We start from the raw sequence: 15495 nt of genomic DNA on the forward strand, positions 1-15495 counted from the left end.
GACACAGAAGATTAGACTTAGAAAATTCGAAAGGAAGAAGAGAGAGCATCTAGAAGCCAAAACAGTGACAGTAAAGAAATAGAATTTAGACCTAGGGGGACATTAGAAATACATTTTCTTCATTTTACAGATGAGAAAACCCAGAACCATAAACTTTACTTAATTCTGCAAGGTCATACAAATAAGATGTAGTGAGCTATTGGTTTAAAAAAACACCAATAAGAGACAAAAAATACAAGGTAAATAAAGCAGAAACCTTAAGAATTGTTGCCAACTGGGGCTTTTCAATTTAAGAACATACATTTATACATCTAAAACAAAGCTTTTATTGAATTTTAGCATTGTTGACTTGATTATTAAAGAGATGACCCTGAGTCAATAAGGCAAGTTATCTTTGATTCTTGTTTAGGAGCTCTACACATTATATTTAGGGAAATTTTCCATTAAAGTCATTATACACACAGCCTTTTTAAAGCATTAAAATGTTTTCATTATGCTATCCAGAAAAAAAGTAGTTGGTCTTCATTATTCATGGATTCTATATTTGTAAATTTGCTGACCAGCTAAAATCTATTTGTAACCCCTAAATTAATGCAGTGCTTTTGTAGTCATGGATATGAGCACAGTGGCAAAAATTTGAGTTTCCCAACATGCACATTCCCAGCTGAGGTTGAATAAGATAAACACTCTACCTTCTTGTTTCAGCTATTATACTGTAAATAAGTGTCCCTTTCTAGAATATGTATTAAAATCAAGCCTTGATCCACAAGGGAGTCAGAATTTACAGTGTGAGTCCTGCCAAATTAAAAGGACGTGTGAAACACCTTGAGCTTTTCACAGATCTATACTAACAAAGCATAAAACTAAGCCTACTTAAGTTGAAAGCAACAAGCTAGTAATCAAAATGCCTGCTGGAACAAAAATCAGCATTTTAGAGGAAGTACAATGCAGATTTTCGACAACATATCTTTTTTTTTTGAGACGGAGTTTCGCTCTTGTCACCCAGGCTGGTGTGCAGTGGCACGCGATCTTGGCTCACTGCAACATCCACCTCCTGGGTTCAAATGATTCTCCTGCCCCAGCCTCCCAAGTAGCTGGAATTACAGATGTGCACCATCATGCCCCACTAATTTTTGTATTTTTAGTAGAGATGGAATTTTACCATGTTGGCCAGGCTGATCTCGAACCCTTGACCTTGGGTGATCCGCCTCCCGCAACCTCCCAAAGTACTGAGATTATAGACGTGAGCCACAGCGCTCAGCCGACATTATCTTTTAAAATGTATGGTATATAGTCAAAAATTACTAGGTATAGAAAGAAACAGGAAAATCCCGTAGTAAAGACAGAAGGCAGTCAAGAAAAAACCTTGACATTGCTTAAATGTTGAATTTCGCAAAATCTTTAAAGGAGCTATTATGCACATGTTCAAGGATATAAAGGAAATGCCATCTTAATGAGTAAAGAGATAAGGGAAGAGAAATGGAAAGTACAAAGATAAAAGCAAATGGAATTGTACAACAGAATGGTAAAATAATGGAAAATCCACTAGATAAAATTAACCACACGTTGGAGGTGTCAGAAGAAAGTGTCAGTGAACTTGAAGGCAGATCAATTTAAATTATACAATCTGAATAAAGGAGATTGAAGGGAAGAAACAGAGCCTTGGGGTCCTGTGGAACAATATCAACAGAGCTAACAACACATGTAGTTGGAGATTCAGATGGATAAAATAATGAAAATAAGGCAGAATAAACTATTTGAAGAAATAATGGCCCACAATTTTTCCAGCTTCTATGAGGATGTATTGACTTAGAAGCCCTGCAAATCCCAAATAGGATAAATCCAAATAAAACTGCACTTAGGAAGATCATTGTCAAACTGCTAAAAACCCCATTAAGATATTATCTTGAAAGCAAAAGCCACCTGAAAAAAACACAACACATTGCATACAAGCTGCTGACTGGAAGGAAATATTTTTTGCAATACATTAATCAAAGGATTTATGTGTAGGAATATATAAGGATCTCCTAAAATTGTAATGAGAACACAATTCAAAGAAAATTTCATAAAAGACTTAAATAGGTGCTTCACTAAAGAAGATATAGGCAATGGTCAGAATGCATATGAAAAGATACTGGAAGTCATTTGTTATCAGGGAAATGCAAATTGAAGCCAGAAGGAGAGGCAAATTTATGGGGAGAAAAGGAAGATTAGGAATTTCCTGGAGGCTGGGGTCAGGATGTGGGATCAAAGGACATGAGAACCGTTAGGGAAATGGAGCTGTCCTATACTTTGATTGTTGTGTATACAATTATTAAAAATTAAGCTGTCCTTTCAAATTGAGTGAATTTTATTGTATGACATTCTACTGCAATAGAAAGCTGGAAAAGGTAATATGTTTTTTCTTTCTCTCACACACACTCTCATGATACTCTTCCTTGGAGATTAGAAGGTAAAATTAGAAAACTGGCATTACCAAGTAAAACTTTCTGGCTTGTAGCACATATTTTTTTCCTCCTTGCTATAGAGTTAATGTTTATTATAAAAAGAGATCATATTGTGGATAAGCTTTCTTACACACATCTTTTGACAAAGAATTATAGGATGTGGTGAGTTAGAAATACAATTTATAATTGAAGCATTTTATTAAAGTTCACTTTAGAATACAAGTTTTAATAATTCCACTTGATGAGAAGCAGATTTTGGGATAATTTGAAATTCCACAGTGTTCTGGGTGGAGGGTGTCCAGGTTCCTGGCATATCAAACAAAGAATTGGATAAAACACAAAAACAAAGTGAGGAAAGAATGAAGCAACAAAAGCAGAGATTTATTGAAAATGAAAGCACACTCCACAGGATGTGAGCAGGCCCAAGCAAGTGGCCCAAGAGCCCAGTTACAGAATTTTCTGGAGTTTAAATACTCTCTAGAGGTTTCCCATTGATTACTTGATGTACACCCTATGTAAATGAAGTAGTGGCCCACAATCAGTCTGATTGGTCGAGGGAGGGGACCAATCAGAGGCTGAAGTGAAGTGACAAAGTTATACCATATGCAAATGTCTGATTGGTTGTGGAGAATGACCAATCAGAGGCTGAAGTGAAGTTACAAAGTTATGCTCTATGCAAATGAAGACTTGGCCTGCCACAAGCCTGATTGGTTGCAGAAGGGGGCCAATCAGAGGTACTTTCAATTTTTCATCTGCCACACAGAAAAAGTGGCAGAGGTTGCAAAGGGAGTAGCCTCTGGTCCTTTTGTTACTTGGGTGTGGAAAGTTGGAGTTTTACTTTTGATTTAGTTCTAGGAAGTCTGTATGAATCGACCTTAAGTTCCCTGCCTCCAGACCCTATTCTACCTCAATAGATAATACTGGAAATGGTGTATAAGTTGAATTAATTATAAATGCCGTGAGGAAGATCATTAGAGGAATCCTGGTGTGAAGCCTTTTGTAAAGGAAATAAATTTTAATTATTAGTAGAACCACTTTGTAATCTGTTTTACAAGTTTAAAATTTTATTTTTTTATTGCAGAAGGTTACGACTGTATATGATTACAAGTCATTTAGCAAGTGTTTACCAAAAATTGATGATAAGCGCTATCTAAAAGCACAAGAGAGCCGTTTATTTTATATCTAAAAATGGAAATAAGATATGTGCTACTTCATTCTTCTTTCATTATGATTTTTTAGTCTTCAGTAACATTCAAGAGAGATTAAGAATATTAAAGTCGAGGGAATAACTTCAAAGAAATTCAGGAAAATATGATTTATTGGTGGGCATGTTAAATTATGTTTTATCCCAATGGCTTTTCAGAAAGTTTGTTCGTCACTTGGTCTACTTGGTTTTTGTAAAGTCACAGTCCAATATGCTGAATATTCTCACTGACCTGAGTCTCCTATTTTCACAGCCCGAAGGAGGAACAATAAATGAGAAGTCTTTGTCACCCTAATCTATTATATGAAATTACACTTCACCTCCTGACTGCCTGGCCTTCCTAATCTTGATCTTCACTACATTGGATCAAGATAGAAGTGCTTTAGATATTACTTCACCTCTGCTTCCAGCCATCACTACAGCTGTAACTGCAGCGATTGCAGTTTAATCAAAATGGACATTTTTCTTTCCTCTCCATACATTTTGTAAAGCAGATAGGCTGCAATATGCTTATGCAGGAGCATATAGATTGCTTTGGCCAAATTCCAAAGTGTGACCAGATGGGACATTCCATGGGAATTTTTCTTACTTGCTGATTTGATTCCTCAAAGTTGTTCATTTATTATAGGTGACTAACACCTTTGAAAAAATATTTGGCCTCTGTCAGAGTTTTGCATACACATGAAAGTTCCTGGTCTCCCCAAATATTGAATTCACTAAAATATTTTTTATATGTACAGATCAGGAAGCCATTAATTCAAACTGACATTGAATGATGATCCAAACTCTTAAACTCTCACTAGGCTTCAAACTAGACTACTTCTCCACAATATTTATCCCAGTAGCACTATTTGTCACCTAACATATTGTGGAATTATCAATATGATACATAAACTCAGACTATGACATTAATCGATTTTTCAAATATTTACTTATTTTCCTCATCACAATATTAATTCTGGTTACCTCCAACAACCACTTTCAAGTATTTATCGGGTGAGAGGGTATAGGAATCATGTCTTTTTTACTAATTAGCTGATGGTACGGCCAAGCAGATGCTAATACAGCAGCCCTCCAAGCAGTTCTGTACAACTGCATCGGAGATATTGGCTTTATTTTAGCTATAGCATGGTTCCTCTTATCCTCCCTTCTGCTCCAACACATGAGAGCTTCAACAAGCATTTATTCTAAATCCTACCCCTGACTCCCTTCCATCAATTAGTCTTCTCTTAGCAGAAGGCTAATTGTGAATTGTGCAATTGTGAATCGTGCTGCTATAAACAAAAGTGTTTTTATTTCCTACATTGCTTCACTTATAACGATAATACCTGATCCTCCAAATGTGCCCGATGTTTTTCATTTTCTAAAAGTAGAGATCTTCTGAGCATTTTTTTGTTTGTTTTTTAAACTGTGTATCTATGAATACTTTTAACTACATGTTATAAATAACAAAAACAATTTAAAAAGAATTGTTGCTAGTGACAACTCTAACGTCAAGGAAATTTTGTTTAGATTGGGAAAATAAAACAGGTGTTTCAGTCCTAAATCAAGTAATTTTATTACTCTTAGTCTTGATAGACATATTGATTCTTCATGAAAAATATAAATTCTTATCATTACTTTAGAAGACTTTTTTCAATATGCTATTAAAATGTTCATAAAAAATTAACTATGAGTATCATAACACCAAAAAGTCATACTTGAGATATAGTATGTATATCGATTATTAGTCAGCTAAAGTTAAAACTCATTTTTGAAATGTTTAACGGAAAGAAGAAAAGTAGATTTTAAATCTCAAGTGTTTCTCAAGTGTTTTGTGGAAATTTTAAGACAAGGTACATATCTATGACTGATGATCCAGTAGACCAGGGGTCTGTTTATTAGGCCACAGCCATGTCCATCCACTTACACATTACCTATGGTTGCTTTCCTGCTATTCAGTAGTCTTTTACCCTTGGGGATAAATCCCAAGACCTCTACTGGATGCCTGAAATTGCAGATACTGAACCCTATGTATATTACGTTTTCCTATACAAACGTACCAATGATAAAGTTTAATTTATAAATTAGGCACAGTAAGAAATTAGCAATAATACTAAAATAGAACAATTATAACAATATGCCAGCATCATTACTGTGGCACTTTGGGGCCTTTATTAAGTAAGTACTGTGATAACTGATGGTCAATCTGATAATCCAGAGGGCTACTAAGGAACTAATGGGAAGTGTTCACAGTATGAATGATTCATATCCTGGATTGGATGGCGTAGGATTTCAATATGCTATTCAAATGGGGCACAACTTAAAACTTACAAATTGTTTATTTCTAGAATTTTCTATTTAATATTTTCAGACTGTATTAAACCATGGTTTACCACGGGTAACTGAACCTACAGAAAGTGGAACCATGGATAAGCAGAGGAACTACTATATCTTGATGAAGATTGAGCCATTATCCATTGAAATTGGTTTGAGAAACTTTTAAAAAGGATAACGACATTTTTCAATGTATTTATCTGTGTGTCTTCCAGAATATGTAATAAATAATAAAATGGACCTTCCGCACTACATGCATAATAACTTCTATAGTTGTATATGTGCCTTGGATGTATTTTCTCTTAAGATTATCAACTGTGTGTTTGACAAGTGAATATTAAGTATATTTGTGACCATTTTTTTTTTAAGTTGAGCTCAGAAAGAAGCAGATCCTGGCAAAGTCAGTTTTAATGAAGAGAAGATGGAGGAAAAAGCAGGGCCTGAGCGGGCACCCAAGGCACTCGAGGGCCTTGTGCTCTTTGGCAAGTATTGGCATTCATGGGAAGAAAGGAGGGTTAAATGAGAATATACATAAGAAAGTTGCCTGTTAACACATAAAATATCAAAATCAGATGGAAACTGCAGTTGTCCCTTGGTATCCTTGGTACATTGGTTCCAGGACTCCAGCAAATACCAAAATCTGTGGATGCTCACGTCTCATATAAAATGGTATATAGTATTTGGACATAACCTACACACATCCCCTTATATACTTTAATTCATCTCTAGATTATTTACAATACCAAATACAATATAAATATGATGTGTAATTGTTATGCTGTGTTGTTTTAAAATCTACATTGTTTGTTTAAAAAATATTTTTGATCTGTGGTTGGTTGGATGTATGGATGTGGAACCCGAGGACCTGAAAGATGGACTGTACTTGACAGTTTGGCCCAGGGACAAGTCTGATTGTGTATTTGTATGTCTCTGATAGCACTTTCTGACTCATTATAGGGAGAGTTGCACAAGAAGAAATTTGGATTTAGATTTAGATTTCTTACATTGCTAGCTGCTCGTTGGTGATTTCTGCTCTGGAAGATGTAAAAGGGCCTTTGGAAGATTATATAGTTTACTTATATAGATTGCTCTTTTTACTTTACAGCAGTCTTACACAGGAATCGTTGTCCAACATTCATCACTGATCTAGAACTTCTTCTAACTCAATGGTTCTTAATCTTATTTACGCCATAAAGTTGCCTACAAGTCTTAAAAAAAATACTAACCCCAATTCTATATTACACCCTCTCACTGAATTGATCTGGGGAGGGCATAGGTATTAGACTGATTGCAAGCACCGCTCTGATCCTAATGTACCTCCAGGCTTCAGAGCGTCTAACCGCTAACATTGCAAAGTTATAATTGTCCACCAGATGGAGACAAAGCACTTCTCAATGAAAAAGACCCCAGCCAAGCCTCGCTCTCTGGCCTTAGGTATGCAACTCCAATTTATGTAATATACTAAACAGGGCAAAAATGTGGAAAGATAGGTAAAATTATCTTTGGTACTGTTGCTTGCCAACCAAATAAATTCTTGCCACCACTGGGGAAAATTCCAGGAACTAATTAAAAAATAACATGTGGCCAAAAATATATTTCATTCATTCAGTTACCTGAATTAGCATGTACAAATATTTTCACACCTTTTCCTAGTTTACTTTGATAAAATAGACCATATAAATGAGAAGTGTAGTATTTTTCATATATTATAGCGTGGAAATTTTTGAAATAAGATCACCCAAGAATTATGCAAATGGATGTCAACATCCACACAAGTAAATTAGCGTAAGATGTGTTGCTCATAGGATTTTAGGAAATATGCAGATACGATAATATGGTTTTGATTTTTTCTTAAGTCTGAAGTACTTGATTGGCACCTCCCACTTTCATTTCTCCCATCTCGCTTGTCTAGCTCTGTCATAGAAGCTGTAAAACCTGCAAACTCCATCTCTCTGTTCCCTTGCAGGGACAGATGGTCAATGAGATGTAAGTGGAATCACTAAGGAGGATTTCCCTTCCTGAATAAAATGACAACACCTCAGTACAAGAAATGTCTTTTTCCCTTGTCCCTCCACCCCCGACCTCTTGCTACCATCTTCCCGGGGACATGAAACTTAGAAGAGGAGCAGCCACCACTGTCCATGAGATGACAAGTCTGAGGACAAAAGCCAGTGTAACTAAGAAGGGCAGAATGGACAGGTGAGAGCAGCCCGGGTCCCTTTTTATGGCGACTCTGAGCAGCTACTATGCTGGTGGGGGACTGCCTATGTTTGCACTTGCTATGATGGGAAAAGCAATTGTTGATCAGGCTTCCTATTGGTCTCAGATAAATTTTATTCCTAACTGATCCATCACTGAGAAGGTACTATATTGGCATATAGACCATAAATATATTTATAATATTGACTTTAGACATTATCCTTTCTAAAGAAGCCCTGTGGGTTTTAGACAAGGCTAAGACTTTACAAGTTCAAGCTTCTTTGTGGTTATTTCTAAAAAGCATGTATTAAGTGCCTAATTGTCAATACCAGGCAATCTGCCAAGTGTTCCTGCTCTAACAGTATTTCCTGAGCCAAAGACATAGTTTGACATAACACCTGATTATGGGGTGAATATTTTCAGCAGAACTGTGCTAGAAAATCCAGTCTGTCTGTTGTTCTACTTGACACAGTCTGTGATTTCTTCAGGGTAGGCACCAAGTCAGAGCAAACACATCACTAGAAACAATACATGAAATAGCAACAGACAACCAGGAGTTTGCATTATGACAGGCCAAATTTGATCTTAAGGGTAAACAACAAACAAAGGTATCTAATTGGAAAAAGAACTGAGAAAGGGTAAGAGTTCCACATTTTGAAAAGCAGATGGGTAATTCGTTATATGATGCTGAGGATATTCAGGAATAGTTGCTGTTCTGTGGTTCACAGCAGGACAATTTCATGGAAGAGGATTTCCATGAATACACAGGCTGTTTAAAGAACCGGAAAGAACTGAATTGGCAAATGGGGGAAAATATTAGGTTGGTGCAAAAGTAATTGCAGTTTTTGCCATTACTTGCAATATATTATAGGCACGGGATGCTTCTTTGGAAGGTCTTAAAGACAAAGGTTGGCCTTCCCTGAAGCAAAACATAGAAATATGTCCACTGGGGCCATGTCATATGCCAGTCCTGTGAGCAGCATAGGGGACAGTGATGGTCTACTTGTATAAGGCAAAAGTGATTGACTGAGAAGTAGAAGGAAGTGAATCTCATTAAATGTTGAATTTCACTGGGGTCTGTTTCCGACACACTTCTTACTTTTATGTCTTTAATTACGTGCTGGATAACTTTCAGATTTTTATTTCTAAACTGTCTTAGTCTGTGTTGCTGTAGAGGAATATCTGAGACTGGGTCATTTATAAAGGAAAGAGCTTTATTTGACTTATGGTTCTGCAGGCTGTACAAGAAGCCTAGTACCAGCATCTACTTCTGGTAAGGACTTCAGGCTGCTTCCAACCAAGGCAGAAGGTGAAGGGGAGCTTCTGTGTGCAGAGATCACATGGTGAAAAAGGAAGTGAGAGTGAGAGAGAGAGAGAGAGAGAGAGAGAGAGAGAGAGAGAGAGAGAGAGACTCTTTTTAACAACCAGCTCTGGCAGGAACTAATAGAGCTAGCGCTAGAACTCACTCATTACTGTGAGGACAGGCTGCAAGATCTTCATGAGCTATCTGCCCATGACCCAAACACTTCCCATTCATGGCCTCTCCTCCAACATTGGGGATCAAATTTCCACACGACGTTTGGAGAAGTCAAATATCCAAACCATAGCACAAACCTAATCTTCCCAAATATTCCAGCTTTCTCCTGGTTATCTCCACCTGGATTTTTGCAGTTACTTCTAATTCACCATATCTGCAAATAAACTCATTAAAGTGTATTTTCTTCCTGTACATTACATTTCTCATTCTATATTTTTGACAACTGTTTATTGAGTGCCTACTCTGTGCCACTCAGTGTGCTAGGGCTGGGGATACAAGGGAGAACAAGACCAGACACACTTCTACCCCACTATATTTTTGGTCTAGAGGAGTAGACTGCTGCTAAACAAGTAAGCACACAAATATTAACATATTTCGATTAGTGATAATGAAGGAACAGACTTGAGCTAAGAGTCAACAGGGAAACTTCATGGTTTAATTTGGCAGAATTTTTATCTACCTAGTCACCCATACTAGAAAACTAGGTGTCATCCTTTCCTTTCCCTCTCTCTTAGCGGTCACATAAAACCAACCACCGCATCTTGCCTATTTGACTTCCTAAATATTTTTCAAACCTATCTTCCCTTTCCTTTCCTCATTATCTTAGTTGAGACTGTCACCATCTTCTATATGGAGCATGCATTACTCTTTGATGCCAAGCTTCATATACCTTCCTCCCTTTCCTTCACTCCAACTTCCATCCTTTTCCATTCTGCTTCCAGGTAGCTGTATCCAAAACCCATGTCTCTTTTTTTTTTTTTTTTTTTTGAGACGGACTATCACTCTTTGTCACCTAGGCTGGAGTGCAGAGGTGTGATCTCGGCTCACTGCAGCTTCTGCCTACCGGGTTCAAGCGATCCTCCCACCTCGGCCTCCCCAGTAGCTGGGATTATCAGTGTGTGCCACCATGCCCAGCTAATTTTTGTATTCTTAGTAGAGACACGGTTGTCCAGGCTGGCCTTGAACTCCTGACTTCAAGTGATCCACCTGCCTCAGCCTCCCAAAATGCCAGGAGGAGCCACCGCTCCTGGCCATGTCTCAAATTTTTATATTCATACTATCTTAGTGTATTTGCATTGCTATAAGAGAATATCTGAGACTGGGTAATTTATAAGGAAAAGAACCATCTCACTTACCTGGCTAAAGCTTTTCTAGTGATTTAGTGTTTTATATTATAAAGTTACTCTAGATTTTTAACTTAGTTGTTGTTTTCTTCCTCTTGAACTTTACATTTGAGCAACGCCAACCTATTCACAGTTTCTTGAGCACACTATGGCATTTCATGATTCTGAGCCTTTGATCATTCTGTACTGTCCCTGTAGATCCACTTTCTTCTTTGATTTTGGTTTAACTCCCACTTTACTTCTGTCTCACATGCCTTTTCTATGCTCATGGTGGTTCTTATTTACCCCATTATAGCACTCAGCACATGTGGAGAAAAAAGTTAAATATTAAATTTGAACTCAATTGAACATGGACACAGTCAGTGGTCACCAAGTCCTGGAACAGGTTGTGTGAGCCCCTTGAGGCATTCATTCAGCACTGTTTCAGAGAAATCTCTATTTCAGTCTATTCCTATATGTTAGTTATCGAAAAACAACAAACAATCGCAAAAACAAGCTGACCTTTTTGTGTTCCTTGAGCCAAGTCGCGAAGGGCCCTCGTGACTGGGCCTCATGCCAAACCACTCTTTACAAAAAGAGCTAGGGTCCCAGACCATGCTGAAGCTTCATGAGACCTCTACTTGTCTGTGCACGGATGAGTGGTTGACTCTGGAGCTCAAGCTGTTGCTTCCCGGTCTGGTGATGATTCCTCCATAGTCTGGTGAATGTGTATCTGTATCTTTTCCCTTCTTCCCTTCCCGTTGCAATTTGCTTATTATATCAATTTGCTTATTATATCTGCATTGCCATTTATGTGGGATAAAGGTTGTTTACCCTCAAAGGTATTGTGTGTGTGCCTTTTCTTCCCTCTTCATGCGTCTCACGCACAGAACAGCACATTACACTATATTTGTATATTTCACATTTGACTCCTTTTCTGAATGTGTGCACATTAAGGAGGGAGACCTTACTTTATGTCCAGCACTATGCTTGGCAAATGGAATTTGTAATGAAGCCTATTACTGAAGGGAATTGGAAGTGAAGAGATATTTTACTTGGAAAGAAAACTAGTTTGATGCCTACAACAGGAAAGCAATAGATGATTTAAAGTTTGATTGTCCGGTTGGCACCAAAAGTTAACAGCACAAATGTTACAACTTCCTTAAACAGACACATATTCTTATCAGCCCCAACAGGGCACATCCACCTGATCCACTAAATTGTGAACATGTGCAGAGTATTGTATTTAATACTGATCAGTTATGCCTTCCAATTTTAAAAGGAAATCCCTCATTTTACCCTAACATGTGGTCAGGATTATTGTGGTAATGGCTGTTTGATCCTGAGTCAGTCCATGATAGCACACCTGAGAGTATGATTTATGGGCTGAGTTTTTGCAGTTCAAACTGAGAGTTGAGAAATAGTCTCTTGATAGCAATACACTGAAAGCATAGATGCTACAACTTCTAAGATGGAGTGTTTATGGACCCAGGTGTTTGGACAGTGGGATAAGTGCAGCTGTATTTGAGACATACCTATATGAAACATTTTTTGTTGTTTATCTGAAATTCAAGTTTAATTGGACATCTGGTGTTTTATCTGGCAACTCTACATAGAATTGACTTGAGAAAACATATCCCAAATTAGGGGCTGCTTGATGTGCTAGGAATAAATACTGTTTTTTATACAGAAAAACTTTTTTAGTTACAGCAATGCATCTCTTAGTTATCGCTTTATGAAGTGAGAGTTTCAGATTCAATCATTTTTAGATTTTGCTTAGCTTCACAAGCTTTGAGCAAATAAAATTTTCCTAAAAAGACCAATATATAAAACAAATAAGAACTGAGTTACTTATTGAAGCTGAGTGTAGGTCCTTCCCGACCCCAACGTGGAATAATGGAGCACAACCTAAAAACTCCTAGATTTGATGATTTCTAAAATTCCTTCTACCTGCAACAGTCTGTGAGTCCAAATGCACTCATTTCATAGGGAGAAATAATCTAGTTTGTGGTTAGTCATAGCCTGTTCTTCCCTATTTATAGTAGAAAAGGCTGGAAAGATAAGGAAAGAAAAGTATTTTCAATAAAAGTGGCATTTAGGAAGGATAAAATGGACTTATTAACTATCTTCATTTATTCCTCAACAGACATTTGTTGAGCAGTCTCTAAAGACAAGGTAAAATACTATGTACTTTGAAGGGAGAATATCAATAGAAATTTTTAGAATGACCTCTTGATTTAGTCAGTGAGCTAAAATTTGTGCACAAGTAATTGTATCTGCTGTTTTGTGAGGTTTACTGTGTACTGGGTATTTTACTGCTTACAACTTTATAAAATATTTGCCTGAACATTGGTCCCACTCACAGTTCCTGTTCCTTTGCATTTGTTCTCATTGAAACCTTACTTCCTTTCAGATATTTTTCCTAAAACTTATAAGGAAACAATTCTTCTACTTCTTATTTTTATCTCTGAATCTGTCTGGGTGATATAGGACATTTCTCTTTATTAGAAGTCCTGTCTTTGTTCAATTTTAGGGTGATGAAGTCATAACAAGTTTTTCTCAAAAATGCATTACTGAGACTCAATCTCCTCCAACAGTGTGATGCGTCCTCAGGTCTGCAGTCCAAGAGGTAATTTTAAGCATCATCCTTATTTTCAATTGCTATTTTCTTTTATCTTTCCCTTTAATATTTTACATGACTCAGCATAAGTTCTCTTTAGGAACCCCTAGGCTCACAGCAAAGCTGTTTGAACCCACTGCTTTGTCTTTGTGTTCCTGCCACTGACAATTCTGAGGTGCACGTTTGAACAAACCTCAACATTTTGACACAGCTTTAAAAGATCAGTTATTTTTCATTCTCTTTTGGTTTTTAAAAAACATTTTTCTGAAGATGTCAGACAGATGATGGCATAGGAAGCTGAGCTGCACATTCTTCCACAGAAACACTGATAAAAGAATGATGCTGATGCAAAAATACCTTGAAGAGAAATTCAGAGCCCAACTAAAAAGCAAAAGCACTCAACAGGAGCATAAACAGAGAACAGTAACATTTATCTGGGTAAGAAGAGCAATTTCACTTTACCCACATCAGTTACTTCTGCAAACTGCCTTAGCTAAACACTGAGAAGATACCTCTGTCCAAGATTTCTCTTGTGGGGGCAAGAGATTTGTTTGGAGGGTGAGCTTGGCTGTTTGGCCTTCTGGCCTCTCAGAGCACCCTTTGAAAGGCCAGTTTTCATTTTGCATCAGAGTAAGCACTGGATGGTCTGTGGAGCCTGGTTCCCTGAGAGAGTGAGCCCTTTACACCTGCTACTGCTCTTTAAGATTAGGAATAGGCACAGAACTGACATTTTTCTTCCACAAAGGAGGGAAGGAAGTGATGGGAGTCTGTCTGCGGCATCTCAGGGTGCCCTCTGTGGAGTTGGTTTCCATCTCACCTCATAATAAGCCCTGAAGCTGACAGATCTCAGCCTCCTGGGACAATTAGTAACTAAGAAAAGGGGCTGCATCCCTTAAAGCCAGAGCTACTCTGTTTATTGGGAAAAGCCATAAACGAGGCTTTTTCTTTTAGTGGGAGAGAAGGGAGTAAAGAGACCCTTGCTTTAGTCTCACAATGCACTCCCTCAGTTGTCAGTCACTATGTTGCTTCAAATTAAGCACTGAACTGGTAAAGGTCTCTCCTGGTCAAAATTTGCCCATAAAGACTGAGAGAAGTATCTGCTTCTTCCAATATTTAGACAACAATGCAAACATATAAGAAATGTGAAGAATCAGGAAAATATGACACAATCAAAGAAACAAAGTGAATCTCTAGTAACCAACCCAAAAGAAATGGAGATCTGTGAATTACAAGATAAATAATTCAAAAATACTCATCTTACAGAAGATCAGTGAATTTCAAGAGAACACAGATAAACTACTAAATGAAGTCAGGAAAACAAGTAATGAACAAAAGAAGTTCAACAGAAAAGATAGAAACAATACAAAGAACCAAACAGAAATCCTGCAGCTGAAGAAAACAATGACTGAACCAAAAATTCACTAGTGAGGTGCAAAAGCAGACTTAATCAAGCAGAAGAAATAATCAGTGAATAAGACAGGTCATTTGAAATTACCCAGTCAGAGGAGCAAAAAGAAAAAAAGAGTGAAGAAAGTCAAAGAGACTTATGGGATACCATCAGGTGAACCAATATGAATATTAAGGGAGTCCTAGAAGGTGAAGAGGGAAAGGGGAAAAAAAACCTGTTCAAAGTAATAATGGTTGAAAATCCTGAATTTTATTGTATATATGTGTATGCATACGTATATAAAAATACACACATACGGCCGGGCGCAGTGGCTCACCCCTGTAATCCCAGCACTTCGGGAGGCTGAGGCGGGCAGATCATGAGGTCAGGAGATCGAGACCATCCTGGCTAACATGGTGAAACCCCATCTCTACTAAAAATACAAAAAATTAGCCAGGCATGGTGGCGGGCACCTGTAGTCCCAGCTACTTGGGAGGCTGAGGCAGGAGAATGGTGTGAACTCGGGAGGCGGAGCTTGCAGTGAGCCGATTTTGCACCGCTGCACTCCAGCCTGGGTGACAGAGCGAGACTCTGTCTAAAAAAAAAAAAAAATACACATACACACAGGCATACGTTGGAGATATTGCAGGTTTGGTTCTAAACTATCACAAGAAGTGAATAT

Source organism: Macaca fascicularis, chromosome 9, assembly GCF_037993035.2.
Source record: "Macaca fascicularis isolate 582-1 chromosome 9, T2T-MFA8v1.1".
NCBI classification, from domain to species: domain Eukaryota; kingdom Metazoa; phylum Chordata; class Mammalia; order Primates; family Cercopithecidae; genus Macaca; species Macaca fascicularis.